Here is a 23971-nt window from a genome sequence, read left to right as displayed (position 1 = left end):
CATTGACCGTCCCTATCACTAATTCACACAATTAGAAAAGGTTTGGGTTTTTGTCTCTCCAGCCGACAACACTGGATTTTTGAGAATCACAAACACGGCGGGGAGTCTTCATCTAAAAAGGTTCGTTTCTTGTGGTGTTAAAAGCTCAGCAGCAATGCTGTGACAAAGTATTGCATGGGATGTGTCGTTTTTGTACCGGCTTCTTTCACATGAAAGCAAACAGGTAGGTATATCGCGCATGTTTAAGACCTCTGCAGGATTCTTCTTTTCAAACAGTCACTGGGAAATTAAAATTAAAAATGTCAGCGACCAATTATACTCACCTGACTAGTCAAGCTAACGTTAGCTATTGGCTATAGCTGATGAAAAACAACAACAACAACAGAAACCCCAAGCCTGCATCTTGACATTTTAGCTGACAGCTGATAGTTTTGCACAAATAGAATTTTTAACATGGGCATGGATTTTTGTTTGTGTGTTGCAGTAATGATAGTTAATTTAAACGAGGTCAGTAATTTGCACCACAGGTACACTTCAACTGTGAGAGACAGAATGTGAAAAAAAAAATCCATGAATCCACATGGTAGGATTTGTAAAGAATTTATTCGTAAATCAGGGTGGAAAATAAGTATTTGGTCAATAACAAAAATACAACTCAATACTTTGTAACATAACCTTTGTTGGCAATAACAGAGGTCAAACGTTTACTATAGGTCTTTACCAGGTTTGCACACACAGTAGCTGGTATTTTGGCCCATTCCTCCATGCAGATCTTCTCGAGAGCAGTGATGTTTTGGGGCTGTCGCCGAGCAACACGGACTTTCAACTCCCGCCACAGATTTTCTATGGGGTTGAGGTCTGGAGACTGGCTAGGCCACTCCAGGACTTTCAAATGCTTCTTACGGAGCCACTCCTTTGTTGCCCGGGCGGTGTGTTTTGGATCATTGTCATGTTGGAAGACCCAGCCTCGTTTCATCTTCAAAGTTCTCACTGATGGAAGGAGGTTTTGGCTCAAAATCTCACGATACATGGCCCCATTCATTCTGTCCTTAACACGGATCAGTTGTCCTGTCCCCTTGGCAGAAAAACAGCCCCATAGCATGATGTTTCCACCCCCATGCTTCACAGTAGGTATGGTGTTCTTGGGATGCAACTCAGTATTCTTCTTCCTCCAAACACGACGAGTTGAGTTTATACCAAAAAGTTCTACTTTGGTTTCATCTGACCACATGACATTCTCCCAATCCTCTGCTGTATCATCCATGTGCTCTCTGGCAAACTTCAGACGGGCCTGGACATGCACTGGCTTCAGCAGCGGAACACGTCTGGCACTGCGGGATTTGATTCCCTGCCGTTGTAGTGTGTTACTGATGGTGACCTTTGTTACTTTGGTCCCAGCTCTCTGCAGGTCATTCACCAGGTCCCCCCGTGTGGTTCTGGGATCTTTGCTCACCGTTCTCATGATCATTTTGACCCCACGGGATGAGATCTTGCGTGGAGCCCCAGATCGAGGGAGATTATCAGTGGTCTTGTATGTCTTCCATTTTCTGATGATTGCTCCCACAGTTGATTTTTTCACACCAAGCTGCTTGCCTATTGTAGATTCACTCTTCCCAGTCTGGTGCAGGTCTACAATACTTTTCCTGGTGTCCTTCGAAAGCTCTTTGGTCTTGGCCATGGCGGAGTTTGGAGTCTGACTGTTTGAGGCTGTGGACAGGTGTCTTTTATACAGATGATGAGTTCAAACAGGTGCCATTCATACAAGTAACGAGTGGGGGACAGAAAAGCTTCTTACGGAAGACGTTACAGGTCTGTGAGAGCCAGAGATTTTCCTTGTTTGAGGTGACCAAATACTTATTTTCCACCCTAATTTACGAATAAATTCTTTACAAATCCTACCATGTGAATTCATGGATTTTTTTTTCACATTCTGTCTCTCACAGTTGAAGTGTACCTGTGGTGCAAATTACTGACCTCTGTCATCATTTTAAGTGGGGGAACTTGCACAATCGGTGGCTGACTAAATACTTTTTTGCCCCACTGTAGTAAACAAATCACAATAACTGTCACGGCTGTCAAGTTTATATTGTAAGGTAAAAATCCTACAATAATACAGCGAAAACCCCAACAACCAAATGATCTCCTATGTGGAAGCACTTGGCAACAGTGGGAAGGAAAAACTTCCTTTTAACAGGAAGAAACCTCTGGCAGAACCAGGCAGGGAAGGGGCAGCATTATCAACAGTTATCCTGGTGTAGGACATAATTTGTGTTGTGTGTTTTGTTTTGTTATAACATTATGTTTGTTGTGTATGTGTCTATGTTTATAGTGCACTGTCAAGTCTGTCTTCGTCGCCCTGTACATGGGATATTAAAGAGGAGGGTTAAGGTAAAGTCTTTAACCAACACTGCATAAAACAAAACTGTGTTGACATACTAGATAACTTAAGGAAATGGGATGTGTTGTCAGCACTGCCCTGTCTTTCTTGGACTTCAGGAAGGGCAGAGCAGACCCGGCCCCACTTTACATTCACGGGAGCTGTGTGGAGAGGGTACACTCCATGAGGTTTCTGGGCGTGCAGATATCTGATGACCTCTCCTGGACTGCAAATACTACAGCGGTGGTTAAAAAGGCCCAGCAGCGTCTCCACTTTCTGAGAGTGCTCAGGAGGAACAACCTGGAGGAGAGGCTGCTGGTGACATTTTACAGAGCCACCATAGAGAGCATCCTAACGTACGGCATAACAACATGGTATGCAGGGTGCTCAGCTGCAGACAGGAAAGTACTGCAGAGGGTCATCAACACAGCCCAGAAGATCACTGGCTGCTCTCTGCCCAGCCTGGAGGTCACTGCAAACTCTCGGTACCTCAGCAGTACTTTTTATATTTTACATTTATATTTATTATTGAAACTTGCACCAAGGGAGTGGCACTCCAATTTCGTTGTACTCTGTACAATGACAATAAAGGCTATTCTATTCTATTCTATTCTATTCTATTCATTCAGTATCCACACAGATATGGCTATATTTACAGTACTGGCCTTGTTTCCCCTTCAGCAGCTTGTGGCCTAACGGGACACTCCCTCTAACAGTGATGCAAATAGCCACCCCAGCTGTCACCTATCAGGGAGGATCCTCGGTGAGTACATAACCGGCCGTGTCCCACCACTGCAGCCTATGTCTCCCTTCATTTCCCATTACAGCGGGTGGGAAAACATTGGTGGAGGCAAAATAATGGGCCTGCTTAGATATGAGGAGGAGTAATCTAGGACAGGAATTAAACTTTCATCTCCTCCAAACAGCATTTCAACGACTCGACTGATTCGTCTCTGCGCAACAGTGCCATTTGTAAACTCAGACATGAATTATTAACGGTGGAGCTTTGCATATCGTTGAGACTCATCGGACAGCATTTACATCTTGGCACTTAGTGAGCTGCAGCTTCTGAGGTTACAGTTGAGGTGCGGTAATAATGGAGCTTCGCACACTTTAGCTGACAAACAAAATAAGAATTACTTTATTTTGAACACGGAGGCTGCGCCGCATGTTATACACAGATCGTACATACAAGAGCCACTTACGTAGCTTCGCCAAACACACATATACACACACACACAGGAGCAAAACTCCTGAAGTCGAAACTTAATTTTGTCATTACAGGAAGGTAGCATAAGGCTCCAGTTACGGTTTCTGCTGCCTCTGCAGTTCCACCTATATATATTGCCTTGTGTATAGAAATTGCCAACAAAGGGACGATTGGAACCATATGCCACTCATTTATTGCAGTGCTGTTGTTTTTTTCACTATCAGCCACTTAGACCCAGACTTGTCATTTACATATTTGCATGCAAGACAAATAGTCGTATACGTTGTACATCAGCACACCTTAGGGAGGGGTGCTGATAGGGAAACCGGTTCTGAAGTGGAAAAAGATTTTTTGACACAGATGCTTTTTGAGATAAGGGTCTGATAGTGTGATGTGTATTACAACTGGAAATTTGTAGATTTATAGAATTATCAGGACCATTTGGGGATTTTTGCTCTATTAAGCATTCAAACGGGATTTTATGAGCTGGCAAGTAAAAAAATTTAAAAAAAGGCGACATTGCTATTATTACAACAGGGACAAAGTGCAGGTCGTAAAAAGTCCCCCAATCCATTAAACACAAGTTTACAAAAAAACCTCTAAAATAGGCCTTTTAATCTCACTTTACTGCTGCAGCCTATATATATATATATATATATATATATATATATATATATATATATATATATATAAATGCTGAAATTAATATTTAAATATTTCACATAAGGTGGTCGTTAAATGTGTTCTGGGTTGTTTGCAGCCCAGTCTTAATTTATGCTGAAACCCAGCAGATCAGATTTCTGGGGTATGCAGATAATCATTAACCATTTCAATTACAGTCAAAGCATTAGATCTTTTTTTTTTCCATTTGTCCATCTGTTTTTTTCTTTCTTATTTAAAGAAATAAGTTGCTACTATTGATTCAAGTGTGATTAAAAATTGATTGGCACTTACGTTGGGTGCCAGGACTAGAAACTCCCTGTACATCACTGCTGTTTTGTACCTAGGAGCATTAACTGCAATAAAAGTAGATGACTCTGGAGTCACAGAAGGCCCAACTGGGGCAAAAGGTCCAGTTCGTGGAGGAAGGAGGAGGAAAAATAAGCAATTTATGTGAGAAAAAAAGAAGCTCACCTCTAAGACCTCCCTTGGCAGCAACTCAGAAAAGCTTGGATACTGCAGCAATAAAGATACGCCACTGTCAAATGGACCGCATTCAGTAGTGTATTTGACAGTATTAAAGCAATAGTTCACACCAAATACAGCATGTAATGATCTGATGGTACTGTCATGTCCTATTTTGGAATGTGTTAAATATTTATCATACTGTACTACAGGTTTAATTTCAATTTCATTTTGCGTACCAAGAAGAAGGAAAGGTTAATGCGTGCGTGCATGACTTGTTTTTCCAAGAGACGTGTGCGTATATGCATTTGGAGCTGAATATACAAGCGTGTCAGTACTTAAAGTACTGCGTTGGTATGCGTCAGCGTGTGTTTGCTTCCATCTGTCTCTACAGTATGGCATCGCTTGGGGCAAAGGGTCAAACTGTGTGACACGGGAAGGTGTCAGGTTATGACGAAGCTTTGTCGCTCAGGGAGGTCAGATGTGCTCCGTGAGAGGGAAGAGGTCATGGTGGTTGTTGTGTCCCCAGAGATCAAATTGGGAAATGGATGCCCAGGTATACATAACTTTACTTTTTCAACAATTATTGACAAAGTTGCTCCATCGTATCATTAGTGGAGCATGCTTTTTAAAGTTTAAATTTGAATCACTTCAGTTTCTGTGAAAAATCTATTGCTTCATGGATCTGAACATGTCTCCATAAACCACTCTGTGCACGTGGGTGCCTGCATGGGGCCCGAGGCCTGGATGAGCATGTACGAGTCATGTGCTCGTCCACGCAGCAGCCCCAGACAGAAACATCATTGCTCTAATTAGCTGACCTGTCACCATCGACACCCACAGCTGTGCAGCGCTCAGGGAGCAGGCTGAGCACAGGCGGGGGCTGCAAGGTGCAGGGAAAGCCAGCAGTGAGAACACAGACGCTGATGAACACATCCAAGACCTCTGTCATCACATCAGGACAAAGGATGGCACCTCATGGTTTTGCCCGAGAGGCTACTCCACAGATTTATATACTTCAGTGAGACTACACTGCGACTTCCCTTTGCTGTTCTTTGAACTCCAGCAGCATCTGCAGTGTTTGGACAAGTCTTGTGGTTTGCTGACATTGCCTCTTCTTCTCCACTTGTTCTGGTGCAATACTAAAAACAATGATTTAAATATTATTAACATTTAATATCACAAAGTAGCAGATCCATCCATCCATTCGCTTCCGCTTATCCTTTTCAGGGTCGCGGGGGGTGCTGGAGCCTATCCCAGCTGTCATAGGGCGAGAGGCAGGGTACAGCCTTGACAGGTCACCAGTCTGTCGCAGGGCTAACACACAGAGACTAACAACCATTCGCGCTCACATTCACTCGCGCATTCACACCTATTGGCAATTTGGATTAATCAATTAACCTTTCCCCACAAGCTGCATGTCTTTGGACGGTGGGAGGAAGCCGGAGTACCCGGAGGGAACCCACGCAAAAACGGGGAGAACATGCAAACTCCACACAAAAAGATCCACTCAGGATCTTCTTGCTGTGTGGCAACAGTGCTAACCACCATGCTGCAAAAAATCAGATGAAAAGAGTTGACTAAAAAAGTCAAAAAGGTCATCTTTAATAACCATACAAAAAATCCAACAAATCCACACAGGTACACATGCAAACTCAGCCCATTCTCACTCCCGAGGTGTAACATCCTGACAATTTGTCATGTCCCGCATTACTGAGGAACGCGAAACTTATGCTACGCACTGGATTATGGGTGAAATCCAGTAGAATGACGGTAATACACGTTCCAGTCATGTATTCCAGCCCTAACCATAACCTTATCCTTAACCAGCACTTTAATGACGTGTTTTTCAAAGCTATTTAAAGGAAGACCTGAGGGTTAAGTCAAGCGAGCAAATATGTGTAGATTGATTCCAAACAGTTCTCATTTTTCTGATCTTGTCATTTAGGGACTTGTTGGGTGCCCGGAAGCGTAACATCTTGAGAATTTGTCACCTAGCGTAAAATATTACGCGTTGGGAGTGAGAACGTGTTGACAAACTCCATACCAAAAAAAGGCCCTAGATAGCTACTGGAGCCATCCTTACCCTAACCACTGTATCAATAAAATAATCATAAAGTCAACATCATAAAAATGAATCAAACTCACTGATAGAATAATACAGAGATCTACAAAAAAAAAAATCTAAATTACACACTGGATTTAGAATAAAAATATATATTTTCTAACAGAGTGAGCTGTATTTTATATTGCATAGTGATGTTATTAACATTTAGGGTTAGACTTCACAAGCATTAACCAAAATCCAAAGCTTTTATTAGTCTACCGAACAGCACTGGTTCATAGTCATAAAATGTGAAAGCTGGACAATCATTGTGTCGAGTCACAGGCAGTTCGTCATTCACACTTCAGGTGTGAACCACTATCTGGATTTTACCACCATATTTTAAAGCTGATATCATTCCTGAGGCGTCAAACACAGCAGCTTTATCAGAAGTCGCTGGCGTATGAGAAACACGCACGCAGAGTCCATTGGCATCGGTACTTTGACGCACAGGCTGCTGAAAGACAATGCTTATACAAGGAGGTAAGAGGAGGTGGTGTAAAACACAAGGACTGTCAAACAGGAGAAAGTGATTCATGTCATGAGTGGTGGTGTTGAAGGTGGTGTGATCATGTGTGTTGCAGCACCAATGGCAAAAAAAACCCCACCTTGTGAGTGCTCCCTCACCCTGGGAATAAGGGCTCATATTTTATAGCTGTAGTTTTGTCCCAAGCAAGAGTAATGTATTGTAAGAGCTGTGTGATGCTGCAGATTTTAGTATTGATTCAATACCACGTAAAATGAGGGCCAATGTTGCTGATATCAATACAAATCAGATACTTTAACCAATAATGGCAGCTTATGTAGGGGAGAGCAGTGTGTCAGGACTTATGAGATGACTCATCATCATTTTTATTCCACAATAATTAGTTAATATAACAAAACACAACTTTCAGCTTTTCATGTATTCTGAAACCATGTTTTTTGGAGACCTTGAATGTAAATGTGTCTCAAAATCGCTTCGGGTCAACTTCTGCTGTTTAAATGTGCTACAGGCTGTAAATAAAATAGGCATGACAATCCAAACAAAACTTTTTTTGACATAGTGCATCTCTAAGGTATATTTTTAATTAAAAAAAAGAAGAATACAGTAAATTAAATACTGAACTTATTGAACTGAAGTATCAATCCTATCGCAGCAGTATGGATCCAATATCAGCGTTGGTATCACTGCTATCGATATTTCGATCAATCTGCCCACCTCTAATGATCTGTTTTATTTTAAAAGAAATAATTCATTTTAAATCATGTTCATGAAAACTTCTCATAATTAAAAACAAAAGGAACTGAGTGGATGTTTGGTGAATTTTCTGCCAGCAGCAACAGTAATCTTTTGCTAATAATGGGGGAAAAAAGTGGCTAAGACATACAAATATAAGATAAAACGAAGAGCAGCTGAGGAATAACATTGCTGTCAATGAAGCATAAAGCGCATGTTTCCATCCACGCAGCGCTGTAACCTTCCAGCTGCTTGTCAGCGCTTTGTGTCTGGATAGGCTGTTGTTTGGGCCGCGGTGCGTCTGGGAACATGAGGGGAGATGACACTGGGGTAGAGATGTAAGACACGGTGCACTGGCTATCGGAGGTCTCCTGGTAGGCCTCAGACACGGTGCTTTGTGCTTTCCGTCCTCCAGCCCAGACTCATCCTCAGTCTGGCTGCCACGCACACACACAGGCAGGGCAAAGAAATCCCTCATCTTGTATCTGGTTCAAGGTCCGCTGCAGTTGATGGCAGTCGATGACAATCCATTCAGGAACAAGGGAATATCACCTGAGACTTGAAATGGAAAGCAGTGAGAGAAACTTTAAAAAAGGGGAGAAATGCACTGCTACACAGCAAAATCTCCAGTGTTAAATTAACACTAGAGAGTGTCTATATGGGTCCACACCTCTGAGTGTTAAATACAACACTGTTGAGTGTTAAATTAACACTTTTGACAGTGTTATATGTTTAAAAGTAACCTAGTCAGTTTTGAAGATTAACAATGGCTAACACTGAGCAGTGCTGATTTTCTAACACTGGAATATTTCTAACATTTTGAGTTATTTTCCAGTGTTAGAAAATCAGCACTGCTCAGTGTTAGCCATTGTTAATCTTCAAAACTGACTAGGTTACTTTTAAACATATAACACTGTCAAAAGTGTTAATTTAACACTCAACAGTGTTGTATTTAACACTCAGAGGTGTGGACCCATATAGACACTCTCTAGTGTTAATTTAACACTGGAGATTTTGCTGTGTAGAGTACAGAATAAGATAAGATAAGATAAGATAACCTTTATTAGTCCCACACGTGGGAAATTTGTTTTGTCACAGCAGGAAGTGGACAGTGCAAAAGTTATGACGCAAAAATTAGAATACAATAAGAATAAATACAGTACACAGCTGTACAGAATAGAATAAAATAATATACTATATACAGTAGAATAAAATAGAATAAAAATATACAATAAGATAAAAATAGAATACGAATGCTATATACAACTGAGTAAAAATACAACGATGCCAGAAAAGATTATTGCACTTAGTGTTATTGCACATGTGTGGATGTGTGTGTTTGTTCAGTTAAAGTCTTTGTTGTGGAGTCTGACAGCAGTGGGGAGGAAAGACCTGCGAAATCTCTCCGTCCCACACCGTGGGTGCCGCAGTCTCCCACTGAAGGAGCTGCTCAGTGCTGTCACAGTCTGCTGCATGGGGTGGGAGACGTTGTCCAACAGGGATGAATAAAACCAAGGACTTAGCACTTTAATTTGAAATATTGAATCACAAACCTGACATTTGCTTTGTATTACAATTCTCATTAGTATTTTACTTCTTAACAAATGCTACAGAATAATATGCTTTTTCTCAATTTTCCCACCCCACTGTACAGGGAGTGCAGAATTATTAGGCAAGTTGTATTTTTGAGGGATAATTTTATTATTGAACAACAACCATGTTCTCAATGAACCCAAAAAACTCATTAATATCAAAGCTGAATGTTTTTGGAAGTAGTTTTTAGTTTGTTTTTAGTTTTAGCTATTTTAGGGGGATATCTGTGTGTGCAGGTGACTATTACTGTGCATAATTATTAGGCAACTTAACAAAAAACAAATATATACCCATTTCAATTATTTATTTTTACCAGTGAAACCAATATAACATCTCCACATTCACAAATATACATTTCTGACATTCAAAAACAAAACAAAAACAAATCAGCGACCAGTATAGCCACCTTTCTTTGCAAGGACACTCAAAAGCCTGCCATCCATGGATTCTGTCAGTGTTTTGATCTGTTCACCATCAACATTGCGTGCAGCAGCAACCACAGCCTCCCAGACACTGTTCAGAGAGGTGTACTGTTTTCCCTCCTTGTAAATCTCACATTTGATGATGGACCACAGGTTCTCAATGGGGTTCAGATCAGGTGAACAAGGAGACCATGTCATTAGTTTTTCTTCTTTTATACCCTTTCTTGCCAGCCACGCTGTGGAGTACTTGGACGCGTGTGATGGAGCATTGTCCTGCATGGAAATCATGTTTTTCTTGAAGGATGCAGACTTCTTCCTGTACCACTGCTTGAAGAAGGTGTCTTCCAGAAACTGGCAGTAGGACTGGGAGTTGAGCTTGACTCCATCCTCAACCCGAAAAGGCCCCACAAGCTCATCTTTGATGATACCAGCCCAAACCAGTACTCCACCTCCACCTTGCTGGCGTCTGAGTCGGACTGGAGCTCTCTGCCCTTTACCAATCCAGCCACGGGCCCATCCATCTGGCCCATCAAGACTCACTCTCATTTCATCAGTCCATAAAACCTTAGAAAAACCAGTCTTGAGATATTTCTTGGCCCAGTCTTGACGTTTCAGCTTGTGTGTCTTGTTCAGTGGTGGTCGTCTTTCAGCCTTTCTTACCTTGGCCATGTCTCTGAGTATTGCACACCTTGTGCTTTTGGGCACTCCAGTGATGTTGCAGCTCTGAAATATGGCCAAACTGGTGGCAAGTGGCATCTTGGCAGCTGCACGCTTGACTTTTCTCAGTTCATGGGCAGTTATTTTGTGCCTTGGTTTTTCCACACGCTTCTTGCGACCCTGTTGACTATTTTGAATGAAACGCTTGATTGTTCGATGATCACGCTTCAGAAGCTTTGCAATTTTGAGACTGCTGCATCCCTCTGCAAGATATCTCACTATTTTTGACTTTTCTGAGCCTGTCAAGTCCTTCTTTTGACCCATTTTGCCAAAGGAAAGGACGTTGCCTAATAATTATGCACACCTGATATAGGGTGTTGATGTCATTAGACCACACCCCTTCTCATTACAGAGATGCACATCACCTAATATGCTTAATTGGTAGTAGGCTTTCGAGCCTATACAGCTTGGAGTAAGACAACATGCATAAAGAGGATGATGTGGACAAAATACTCATTTGCCTAATAATTCTGCACTCCCTGTAGATCGATCATCAGGTGATTAGAAGTGGAGCACATTTATTTAAAGGTGTCATTATTAATTTTGCGACTTTTAACCATCGAGGGTCCGTCAAAAGCAGTCCACAAATAAAACTATTGATCACAAACCCGCACCTCTTCGTCTCCCGCGCGCACATGCTCTTCTAAAATATGCATTGTGAATCCACATCTGCTATGAGCTGGATGCCCCTGCATCATGCTTGGGTGATACAATTTATATCATTTCAGGGGAATGGGTGAAAATCAATAAGATTTAGTTTGCAGCCTAATTCATTTTCAAGGTTTGGATAAAATGTGTGACTAATGAGGGAAAAATGTAAATGTTATGAAGTTTCACTTCATCACCACCACCACCTCCTCCTCCTCAATCCCGCTGCAGCCATAATCGAAGTTCAGAAAGTCAATAAACTATGTGCAGAAATTATTTTAGCTCCATCGTCTCTATTTTCTGACTTTTGTGACTTTTGCCAAAAAAATATATAAAAACAGAGATGTGCATCCTTTTCTAACAGGCAACTTTTCTTGCAAGTAAGCTAAGCAGAAGTCTCTAGATACAGTATATTTTCCCTAATGTTAAATTAAAAAGCACTAAAGCGGGACTGTTCCACCCTTAACTGGCTTGCTCAGAAGAATCCCTATTAGTGAACGCTGTTTAAAATGAAACCACATTTTTTGGCCCCTTTTGCAAAGTAAACAGTTACAATGAAAGGAGAAAAACAACTACTGATGTTTTCAGAAATATTTTTCTTGGATAAATATTAAAAGTCATTCGTAACTTTGATCTTAGTGCTTCTGAGCATTTCCTACATCAAGGAAACTACCCACTTTTCATTCCACCTGTCAACTGCCACAATCTGTTTTTATTTCTAGCTACCATCTCTGTCTGGGATGGAAATAAGCTTCCCAGACCGAGTTAACTGCTACTGAGCTATTGTCAAGTATGTTTGGGATATGAAAAAACACTGTGAAGTAACTTTTTGGTTGTGATTTTTGTGGTGTTGCATTATTCACTGAACGCAAATAAAAATAACATCAGAGGTGGGGAAGTGTTTCTGTAAGAATAAAGTCACCACGGAGGGCGTGATATAAACAGAGTGCAAACCTTCAGCCTCCATTATGATGTCTTGTACTGTTTAGAATAATTAGCGGGCATTATTGTGGATTGCATGCATATTTATGGTGTGTGCCAGGTGAAATGTGGAACTGTAAGCTCAGTATTGATCATGTAATGTCCTTCATCAATGTCAGCCTCACAGCATCGTAATCAGCCAAGCAAGGAGTAATTAGTACTGAGGTGTGATTGACACATGGAAAGTAACCAGACAACTGCTCACTTTGTGGTTCATTTTTGTGTCTGCAGAATGTATATTTGGCAGATAGTTGTTTTTACTGCATGCCAGACTTTCTTGGAATTTTTTAAAGTGGTCTTAAGCAATAGGTCTCCAGCCTTTCCAAAGTTCAAGCATGAAAGCACCTAGCTCAAAGGATGAACCGGTATTGTACCTCTACATAACAGATAACTCAGTGAAAAGCCAATTTTGAATCGCATCTTTCTAAAAAAAAAATACCTACAGCAGATAAACAATATCTGAAAGTCATATCCTTTAGCAATAGGAAAAAATCCAGCAAAGACCTGACACAGGACCTAAAAGATGCATTTGACCCTTCAGTTGATCCATCTACTGTTCACTGAAGCCTCATCAGAAATGGTGTCAGTGGAAGTGTTGCTGTCAAGAAGCCATTCTTATGGAAGGGAAACAGGAAGAAAAGGGGGAGTGTGCCAGATTACAGAGGAACTGGCCTAAAAATCTGTGGCGACAAGTCTTATGGAGTCATGAATCCAAATTTGAAAAATGTTGGTTCAAATCATTTCCACTATTTACAGAGGAGGTCAAGAGAGAGATACAACAGTAAGTCCAGAGCTCTCATGGTTTGAAGTGCATTTCAGCCAGTGGTGTTGAAGATCTTGGAATCGAATAATATTAATGGAAGTATGAAATACAGTTGGATCTTGATTCATAATGAAATACCATGACAGTCATGGATTGGCCTCCCCAGAGCCCAGACCTCAGCATTACTGAAGCAATGTGAGATCATCTTGACTGAGAACAGAACGAAAGGCAGCCGACATCCAAAGAAGAGCTTTAAATGTCCTCAAGAAGAACTCTTCCTGGAGACTACTGAAAGAAATTACAGGAAAACCTCTCTAAGGAAGTTTAAGCTGTGTTAAAGAATAAAGGATAAAGTTTTGACTTTCAACCTCTGTTGTTAGCCTATATACTGTATTTCCTGTTTGCACATGCTTCAATACCCTGCACCCATTTTCCTAGCTAATTATAAAGCAATTACCTTTGCAGAGTAAGTTTAAAGCAATGGGTGTGTTGGACTGGTCTGTAAAAAAAGCCCCCACTGGTTTGTGCTCATCCTCCACTTCAGCATTATGGCTGTAGCTATGTTGCTTTTGTGGAAACAGAAGCCTAAATAATTACATCAAAATGCTAATAGCATCAAGCTTGGTTAGCAAGGTGCAACAGTAGGCTGTATAGAAACATATAACAATGGAGCACAGTTTCTTGCTTATTAGTCCACTTACTGCACAGGAAGTCAAACCCATTTGTCATATAATTGCATTAAAATGACTCCAAACAGTACACATGGCCCAGTTCAGTGAACAAGCTTAGGTAAACTCAAGAACATAGCTATAAGCTAACAGTGTAAATATCCAGCTGTCAGTCAAAGTGGCCTATTGATAGTAAGCTATAAGCTATTATCAGCCTTTAACAATGTGAGTTAAAAAAAATGCACCACTGGTATTAGTAAGGGGTCAAATAAAGGAAACCATTTTCTTGTACAAAGCTAGAAGCGGGCGTATTTCTGCTCTAAAATTGGGAATTTCAATGTTGTTGCACTTTATAGGGATTGGCTTGCTTTAGGAACCAGCCTCAAGTGGCCTATACAAGAACTGCAGCTTTCAGCACTTTTGCACTGTCTTTTCATTTTCATTTTTCAGCTGCAAAGGTTGCCGCTTCATGTGTGTGTGAGGATGTGGTGAGTTGATGAAGACGCGTCTAGAGGCAGGAGAGTAAGGGGTGGGGGGGAACATCTTTAATCTGACAGAAATGCATCCAGGCAGAGGAGCTGAGGAACCATGCAGGAAGACAACAGTGATCTATGAGTGCTGAAAACAGCCCAGATGCAGGTAAATGGATGAGAGGCACACTGTTTCTGCTACTGACATTAAAGGAGAATTCCACCCTCAGATTCGCTCTCACTATATATCATCAGCTTGTGATACTCAGTGAATCTTTATGATAAAGTGCTGTAAATTAGTTTTTGTAAACACTTGCATGAAGTAGCCTATAACTTTCCGAGCCTGCCTTGCATTATCGCACAAGAAACTTGCCTCGACTTGTTGCAGTCAGCTGAGATTTATGGTTAAAGTAGGATTTTTTTTTATGTTAGTTATAACTGTCTGAGAAAGAGGAGGGTTTTCTACAACATGTTTATGGCTGCATTGCATTTTGGACCCCTGAGGTTACAGGTCAGTAAAGAGTGGCCGTTTGCTTCCCAGTGGAGTTTTATGATTGACAAATTTCTCTCTGCTCAGATGCTCAAAACCATACCAAATAAAACATAGCTATACTTAATATATTTGAAATACCTTTGGCCGGTTATAAACAGCAGGCTGACAAATACGAGGTACAGTGTATGTAGCCGTTTAACAATGCCTCTCGCTGTGAGGCTGAGCATCTTTCAGGTTTAAACAGGAGGCTCTTAAACTTCTCAAGCAACTGTCATCTTAGCTTCATTTAAACAATGTTTCGATTGCAGCATTTCCTTGCAGTTATTTTATACTCTGACCAACTCCCTCTTCATCACCACAGAGGCTGATAAAACCCCAAAGAGAGGAAAATCATGAATTTTAAAAAGAAATAAAACTGTTTCTCCTGATTTGGTAAGAAAGCAGAGAGTCGCTGAGGAGCAGTGATTTAATAAGTTCCCAGTGCATGAGTAGTTATATTATGCAGATTTAGTTTGTCATTATAAATATATCTGGTTAAAATTCACATTTTATTATGACTAAATTCCTGATATTTGCTTAAAATCAGTGCAAGACTTTAACTGATTCATAACAAGGCGCAGTGGTATTCATCAATGGAAAGGTTAACAGCATGCAGAAAGATTTTGGCTTAAAAATGGTGTATCGTGGGCTTTTCATTAAAGCTGTAATAATCGCTAAGTGTTAACAGTGGATATGTACAAATTGGTGCTCTTCAGGACTCTGCATGAAGAGTTTTGGTATTCCTATTTGTACATTGTTTTAAAATTAGTACAATAAGTTAGAAACCAGCTAATGAACACAGTGGTGCTTTTTTTGCTAAACATGTTTAGCAATTCAGAGATTTACTTCTAAATAACTGATAAATGTTAAATAATAAGTGCTGAAAGCTTGTAAGGAGGCTGTTTAGTACTGACATTTGTAGTTTAATCATTAAATACTAACCTCAATGAGACACTGCTGTAGCATGACTCCTCCCATGACACCGTAATGTTATAAAAGTTAGCGTGCATTAGCATCAGTGTTTTTAGCAAAAGCTGCAGTTTGCTAGCTGTACCTTGACCTCGCAAGTGCATCTTCTTTTGATGCTTGTTTTTGATGGGCTGCCACAGAGACTTGCCTCTGCATTGACCACAGCTTTCATTTAAGACAGCTGGGATTCATGGATAATCAGGGCTCCAGAGACTATCTCTCTCCGGTACTTACATCCTGCTAACAATGGCTCCAGATGTAATAGTGTAAGTTGCCGTGTGTGCTTGTGTCATAATTACTGCCAATATTCATAGTAATTCCATAAACACACACACACATCTTTTCTCACTTTGTTACATTAACATGCATCACCCAGCATCTGGATGATTTTTGACTTCAACATGTAAAATTACAGTGACTGAGCCATCCAGCCACATCGGTGGCACTGTAGACTGTGCCTATAGAGAGATTTTGTTTTACTGGTTTGGTTCACTTAAAACCACACTCTGTTCGCTCAGTGTGGCTCATGTGGGCTGGTGTGCGAGCTGTCAATCAGGCCTTCAGCAGACACACTGCCAGCTTTTCAGAGCAAAGAATACTGATCATTTTCAATATTTTTTTTAAAGTAAATTTTATTGAAATGTTTTTGTTTGACTATAAAAGACCCCTATGATGAACTCTATAAAGCTGAACCATGTTACCTCACACAGATCGGGATTAACTGGGCTTCGCCCTGGAGTCAGGCCTTGGGGAAGGGCTCACTGGGGAGCAGCTAGAGAGCTCATGGGGCTGGGCTCAGTCTGAAGGAACCACATGGTCTGTAAGAGCCACCAGCAGCTGGAGGGGCAGTAGGGGTGCAATGTGGATTGAGTGGCAATCAAAGGTGGAGGCCTTGGCAGACCATCTCCAGTTTCTGAAACTGGTTCTTGGGACATGAAATTTTACCTCTCTGGTAGAGAAGGAGTCTGAGCTTTTGTGTGCCAGAGAGACACTGGCTATTCTCCTGAAGAGGGTCTCAACTCTGTTTTGGAGTTACACATGGTGAGAGGTGGTAAGCAGGGGTAGGTATACTTGTATCCCCCCACCTCACTGGATCCCCAGTAGATGAGTGCTTCCCTTCACACTCGAATCTGCAGATGAGTCCACACTGTTGCCTGTACCTATATGCTGAACAACGGTTTAGAGCACCCAGGCTTCTTTGACTCCCTTTGTGTTTTGCTGGGAGGTCTCTGTCTGGAGATTCCAATGTCCCACTGGCAGACTTCACATGGGACATGACAGTATGATCTAGGAGAGCATGACTAGGAGGAACAGCTGCAGGTCGATGATTGATTTTGTAATCATGCCATCAGATCTGGGGTTTTATGTCTTGGGCCCTCAGGTTAAGAGAAGACCAGGGCTGTCAACCTATCACCTCTTAAGTTAGATTAGCATGTCTGACAGGTGTGGCGTAGCCAATCATGTCATGAGGGTATGCTGGGAGTGTCTACCACAGGACCTAGTCCATAAGATCTCAGTGCCGAGGCAGCTCCATGGGGCAGTAAGGTGATAGTAACCCTAAAACCTGATGGTAGACACCAGAGATAAAGGAAACCAGCAAACTGAAGGAGTCCTGTTGAGCTTGGTTACCTTGTAGAGCTCCACAGGCAGATCACAGGTCAGTGAGGGAAAGGAGGAAGCCTTTTGGTTTGGCCCAAAGTGATTCTGGCAAACCATCACATGACACAGAAGGGGAAAATCATTTTCCAGCTCACACTGTCTATAGTAGCAGTGAATTGCTGCTGACTTCAACTGAAAATATAGTCAAGTGCTGGTAAAAATACTTTGAAGTCCTCCTCATTCCAAGTGACTTGCCTTCAGTGGTGGAAGTAGCATCTGGAGATGAAAGTAATGACTTGGACATCAATTGAGGTAATGTCATCGAGGTAGTTAACTGTTGATGGCAGGATCCATGAGGTGGATGAGATTAACCCCAAGTTCCTAAAGGCTCTGGATATGGGGTTTTTGGCATTTCTTACAGGGAGGAAGCCCCGGGGCAAATCCAAGACATGCTGGGGAGATTAGTAGGAAATATTTGCACTATTTTTAAAAAATGCTAAGTACACATTTTTATTATTATTTGTTGTTGTTTTTGCTTGTTTTGTTTTTTTTTTTTTTCAAAATGTTATCAAAATAATTTTTGTTACATACACTTCAAAAACAAATGTCCAAATGCAGACACACAACAGACATGCAGGTGAAATAAACGAAACATTATTAAAGAAGATACTAAAGAAGATGAGCCAAGAGTGCCGCAGGGAATAAACAGGTTCAGTCCAAACAAAACAGAAACCCTCAAAAGAGAAGAAGAAAAAATACCTGAACCCAAAACGTAAAACCACAAACACAAGAAACAACATAAGGTTAAGAATCAGGGAGGGAGCATGCAGGTTCAAAATAAAACAAACCTTAGAGGAGAAGAAAAAATACCTAATAAAAGCTGCCGTTCAAGACAGTATTTATGTATTCATTTATCAAACTGAACACCAGTGTTGGGTAAGTTACTTAAGTTTAACTTAGTTACATTACTAGTTACTTCTATCAAAAGTAACTCAGTTACTTCAAGTTACTCGTTACTTTCAAAGTAACTAGTTACTAGGGAAAGTAACTTTGGTTTTACTCAGAATTCTCTTCTTAATGTGTTGCGTCCGTAACTGGATACCCAGCAAGATTGCCAGTCTTCTAGCTTGCTTACTTGCCACAAGTGCACTGTGCCACCTACCAATAGAAAGTAAAAAATAATCTGCATATTTCCATGAGAAAAATCCCACGCCTGCACCGTCGTTGACCGCCGCCATGATTCTAGCCTACGTCACAACGTCATGTGCGCCTTTTACATCCAACACAAAAACTGCAGTCGTGGTGCTTTGATTGTTCTCAGAACTTGGAAATTCTGCCTTCCGAATAGGAAGATGTAGGTAACATCAGACTGCAGATGAGCTGGATACAGAGCTGGACTGGGACAGAAAATTGGCCCGGGCATTTTGACTAGAGACCGGCCCACCATTATAGGAAAAATCATAAGGCCTTTGAATGAAAATAAACACTGTTGTGACAGTGATGTACACTGTTTTGATGGTATATATGTATCAATCTATCAATCGTTTGTAGTAAGATTCAGATTTTTATTTGTTGAAAGCGAGACATTTTAAATGAGAATAAGAAAGTATTTCCTTGTGCCCCCCTTTCCCTGTTAATGCCCTACCTGCCCCCCTGGCAAAACTTTGCTAAACGTGCCCCTGCACAGTTACCAGCTGTCAGCTACATAAAAAAGGAACCTGGTGTTATTTGTCTCACAGAAACAGTTCATAACTTCCCTTCAACTCATTCATGTCACCTAAAAGGTAAACCTGTTTCTCCATCACAGCTCTGATGATTCAGTAAAGACGTCTCCTGGTTTCATCTTCATGTTTCCCTCTCACCAGATAACCAAACCGATATCACAACCAGCAGTTTTACAGCTGTGGCTCCAGCAAACATCAGCTGACAAAGAAAGTAATATCAAAAAAATTCTAACAACAGCTGATCAAGCTTAAACATGCTGCTGTTGTTTAACGCGACATCCACTGGTTTCTTCTTTCTGGCGCAAAGTGGGCAATAAACAAACAAGAGAGAAAAGCCGATCAGCTGATCACTGATCAGTTTCATGATTGAAGTAGAAACAGGAGAGGGAGGGGGGAGAATGAAAGAGGAATAGGCAGCTGTGCAGCGTAAAGACACAGAATAAATCCAGCTTTGTGCTTTTTTCATTGTAGCTGAAGTACAGGACAAACTGTTCCTTTTCACCTCAATAAGAAACGCGTAATATTTTTTCTGAATACGAGATGATTCCGTTTTTTACTGGACGGTTGGCAATTCTAATAATTAACCTTATGAACAAAATAAAGTTCAACATCAGTAACATAGCACCCACCCAGCTGTATAGAAACTCCGTCATGCTAGCTAGCATGCAGTACGAAAAAGTTAGCATAACGAAAATAAACTCCACCTAAACTTGGTTCATATCTGACCCAGATAGACTGCAGGTTATAACTTCTTACCTGAAGTTCTGTTCACCTGACACTCGGACCGGTGGCCGCTTCGGGTCTCTCCTCGTCCTGCGTCCCTTTTCCCTCATCCACCTGCTGGCCTCCACCACTTGCTAATGTTACTGAATCTGTTGAAGCTCCGCGATAGCCACCACAAGAAGTAACGAATAACAAGTCTATCTAAATCCCAGTAACGAGTAACACGTTCCTGATTTTGGCATAATAACTAGTTACCGTGTTTGTTACCACAATAACGTAGTTACTGTAACACGTTACTTAATAACGCGTTAGTCCCAACACTGCTGAACACACATTTATGCCTTAATTTAATGAGAAACTTCGTTTGATTCGCTTGTGTGGTTCATCCCAGTAGATGTACATTGATGCAATAGTGCAATAATACAATAATAGCTTGTTCTATCTATATAACCTGTCAAAAGAAACTCCAAGGGCCATGCTGGCATGCTTGCAGCACACAGTTCTTATGTGAGCTGTTGCATAGACAGGATGTGGCGTGTTTTCATCTCCTTGATGTTCCACAGACTCAAGCAACACACGGGAAAGGCAGGCAGGGAGGGAAGGAGAAGTTGCTTTGGGCCTTACAAATGACCTAGATACTTGAGTTTGAATTTCATTTACCTCTATCACAGCATCTGAGTGTACCTCGTTTTCCTTACACATCCATATGGCAACCATGGAGCTGGAGCGGATACAAAAACAGCCCACAGGTACGCTTTTTTTAAAAAAAATCAGCATTCACTCACTCCTTCACTCACTCACTTGTTCACTCACTCAAAATGAACAAGAGAACGGAAAGATAGAGCGAGAGGGACCTCCATGTTTCTTATCTCGGAGAACTTATCTGCTCAGTAGGTAAAATGTTTTGCAATAAGCAGGATTTGGCTGTAGCCAGGATAAGTTAGATGTTTGCTATTCTGCTCCAGGACTGAACATTTCCCTCCATGTAATGCAGAGGTTACAGGTGTTAACCACAGCCATTGGAAGTATTGATTAATCGGAAAGGCAGTTTGGCGAGGCTTCTTAGACCATAAAGTGGCTGATCAGAATTCTGGAGCTGCTAGTTCCAACGGTTTCTCGCTGAGCACGGAAGGAGAGGTGAAGAAATAGTGGAGACACATGGGAGAGAGAGAGAGAGAGAGAGAGAGAGAGAGGAGAATAGCAAGCAATGAGGGAGGTGGAGATAGGCGGGGTGGTGGGGAGAGAGAGCGATATGACACATGGGGTAAAGAACAGATGGGGATGATGGAGTGAGGATGAAAGTGTGAGGGAGAACAAGTGAAGAGAGGGAGAGGAATGAATCGCAAGGCAAAAAGAGATGTGAACTGAAGGCCAAGTAGTGTGGGTTATCATATCTGAACTGCGAGACATGAATCTCAATCCATCAATAAGCGCTGCATTTTGATAAAAATACCCCTGCTGCTCCTGGCCTTAATGGATAGTGTGCCGTTGAATGTGTCACTTTTACTCTTCCCCTGAAATACCAGAGAGAATAGGCCCCACTCCACAAAGAGATCTGGATCAAGGTCAGTGATCACATAAAAGGTAATAGTGGCCCTCACTCTCCATATACGTATGCTCTGAGTGCTAGGTGAATCTGAAAAGCTTGCTATTTCTAAATAATTTTCTCAGATATCCCACAGGTGTAGCTTGCTTTTCATAATTCAGAACTCCTGAGGCTGAACTGCAAGTTTTTTTTTCACTTGCATATTAAACAGATTTTTGCCTTTGCAAAGGTAGTCTCCTTGCTTAGGTATTCAGTATATCCCTTTTACTCTTTAAACACAGCAATATACAGCAGATTTATTCAGCGCAAACTTTGTATTTAATTAATGGCACTAGTTTTGTAGTCATTATTTCACAAAAATGGTGGTAGACTTACTTGCTATTTGAAAGCATTGTGAGGTGATTCACAGCAATATTACAATACATTTCTATCTTAATCAGGAAGCTATAGACCTACGCAATTTAAAGACTAAACTGCTGAAATTTTTCCCACTGCTATGATAAATACAACATGTCTTTGTATCTCTGCTGCAAACCAACCTTTCTGCTGCTTAACTGCTGTCTGCATGCACTCAGCTTCAGCATCAGATAGATCTGGGCGTCTTCTTTGTTAGCTTTGTGTTGGCAAGTGGCTTTTCCTGGAGAGTTTGGATGTCACGTTCACAGCTGTTTCTGGACTGGGGACTGCTAGTACTTTGCCGTCCTTTTGAGGGAATACATTTTTTAAAATTCCACATATATTTTTACAACTCAAAGGTTATAAACAACACTTCTGTGTAGCTACTTTTGACATTTTTTTCTCTGCCCAGATTAAAGGAAAACTCAGGTAACAACATGATTTGCCTGATTTGTAACTGTAACGCGAATACTGAATTAACAGCAATAGTTAAAACTGCTCATCACGTGCTAGCTTTATTGCATTACTAACATAGTTAGCTTCAATCACTGGTTGAGAAATGCTCTGGCCAGTCGATTAAAGTCTTACTATTTGATTTGCTGGTAAAAATCAAACCACTTGTAAGAAACTTCACCAACTCTTGTTGCAGCTTGAGCCTTTGAGCTGGTATTTGTTTGTCCATCAGTTGTTCTGGCATTCAAAGAAGTTGTCCTTTTTCCGCTGGAACATTTTCATCTGGAATCTGCAGACTTGCTCATAAACATCTGTGATATAGATCAGTCAAAATGTCCTGAACATGTTTTGGTTCCTATACATTCATTGTAAACAATGAGCCCATGTTTAACAGTGTGGTACACATATGATGCCTCACTTGCAACTGTTTTATTGTTGTCTGCCATCTAGCACCTTTAGCGCGTGTAGCTTTCTCGTGCATTATAGCGGACTAATTCTGGGTTAAGTCGTTGTCACCTCACCGGCCAATCGAAAACTCACAAACTGCAGAATGCTTTCGTTGACTCATTGCTGACGGGTTGAACCAGGTATGTTTTTCTTCCCATTGTTTGTTGTAGCTACACAGTCTTTTCTTTTTGGCAGGTTTATCCATATCCGTTTGTTTTCAGATTATACTACACAAAGCAAACTGAACCTTATTTTTACGAATCACGTATCACCCCTCACATCTGGTGTCCGTGACGGATGTCACTGACGGCTGGGACTGGAAACACTTGCCTCGTACACCTCTAGTCAAATCAAATTTGGTATTTCTAAGAGTGCCATCTGTTGGTCAGAAAATGGTATTGCAGGTAACGGTCACTATACGGGACATTTAAGGTAGAATAAGGGAATGGCCAACCAATTTTGCTCATTATACAGGACGTCCCAGCAAAAACAGGACAGGACCCTACCTGTGGCTGATGTTTAAAGTTGCAAGCTGCAAGGACGTCGCTCTGGTGGCTGAAGCTTATGATCCTAGGGATGCAACCATCACTACCTGGTGATCCATGTTAACCTATTGTGAAGCTAGTATTGTGATTAAGAAAAAGACAAGAGCATGGCCAGGCTGCTTTTTCACTCCTTCATAGCCGTGTTTAGTTGAGCCTAATATTATTGTGGGTTAGATTTATGTTTTGTTGGTATTTGTATCATTTGTGTAAACCGGCTTTTATCCTGTTGCCACCTTCTTTCATCATGCATCATTGCTGCTAAACTGCAACACAAGCCACTCCCGCTTTGCCCTAGTCTTTTCAATAACTAGAGCTATTAAAGGTTTATGCTATACAATGCGCCAGTGCTCATCATGTTTCCAGTCAGCTCTAAGCCTTCCTCTTCTGGGCCCTTGTCTGCAACAGATAATCAGGACACACTCAGTTAACTCAGTCACACACGTGTGCACAGACTCACACACACAGACGCACACAGAAATCTGTTGCTCCAAACCTCACGGTACATAAAACTAACATGAAAACACAAATTATATTGCGGCATCTGAAACGTTGTGTCACATTACTGAAAGATGTTGGGGGGGTAGGCAAACCAGCCACCCAAGAGCAGCAGGGGGATTTCATGCTGGCTTAAATTTGGGCACGCTGTTTGGGGTCTTTATTGTTCCTCAGAGACCAAACTTTAAGTGAATTTCTCTACCAGGGGGGTTGTTCCGTGAGCAGCACATGCACGCATACTGGAG

Source organism: Copadichromis virginalis, linkage group LG9 (assembly GCF_057382275.1).
Source record: "Copadichromis virginalis isolate Kocher_CV1m ecotype Utaka linkage group LG9, C_Virginalis_male_GT1.1, whole genome shotgun sequence".
NCBI lineage: Eukaryota > Metazoa > Chordata > Actinopteri > Cichliformes > Cichlidae > Copadichromis > Copadichromis virginalis.
This window is presented reverse-complemented; position numbering follows the sequence as displayed.